This window comes from Galeopterus variegatus, unplaced genomic scaffold (genome assembly GCF_000696425.1).
Source record: "Galeopterus variegatus unplaced genomic scaffold, G_variegatus-3.0.2 Scaffold14125, whole genome shotgun sequence".
NCBI classification, from domain to species: Eukaryota; Metazoa; Chordata; class Mammalia; order Dermoptera; family Cynocephalidae; genus Galeopterus; species Galeopterus variegatus.
In genome coordinates, this window is record NW_007740236.1 from 13185 (window position 1) to 14088 (window position 904).

Genomic DNA, 904 nt, shown 5'->3' on the forward strand with positions numbered 1-904 from the left:
GCATCGAAGTATACTGCTGTCGTAAGGTTCTTACACTGCACATAAACATAACATTTTTTGAAAATACATTGTGAAAAATTAAGATGTATAACATTAAGTCCTAGACAGCAGGGTTTTTCAACAGTGGCACCACTGACATTTTGGGCCACATTCTTTGTTTTATACCTAGTTACTTCGCTGGCTAAACACTCTATCATCCAAAGGGATTCCATGGAATGAAAAAATATATAACTTCATAAAAGTCTGACTCAGGGCTACAAAAACCACTGTAGATTAAAGTAGAAAATATTCCCATGAGTTTTGTATTGGTAATAATACTGATAAAAAACTCCGGCTTAAATATGATTTAGATAATAAAAACGACCAATTAAAAATTAGCTTTTAGAACTATTTCTGGCTCTAAAAAGTTGTGTAAAAGGTTGGCTTTGCAACATTCATCAGACACCAGGATCTATGTCACAACGTTAAATGAGAGAAGCTCTGAGTCTCAAGATTTCCATTTCAGAGGCAATAGGTAAAATGGACCTGAATAGCCTTTTGTGTGTATAACAACATACAATCAGATAATATAAAGATCTAGCATTTGCAAGGTGCTCTATTACCAAGAGACACTAATAAACATCACATTCCATGCTAAAANGAAGTCCAAAATCAAGGCATCGTTCTCTTGAGTGCCTGTTCCTCATAGCACCTTCTCACTGTGTCCTCATATAGCAGAAGGCTATTTTTTAATTTACCATTTCATTAAATATTAAGTAAATAAATGTAAAAGACTTAGATACGAAAACTTATATTGATAGAAAAGTTATAGAAATTAACATAGCACAATTATGGAGTGAAGGTAGAAACAGAATTGGAATCCTGTATCTCTCTCTGAAGAACATGAAATTTTAATTAACTGTGC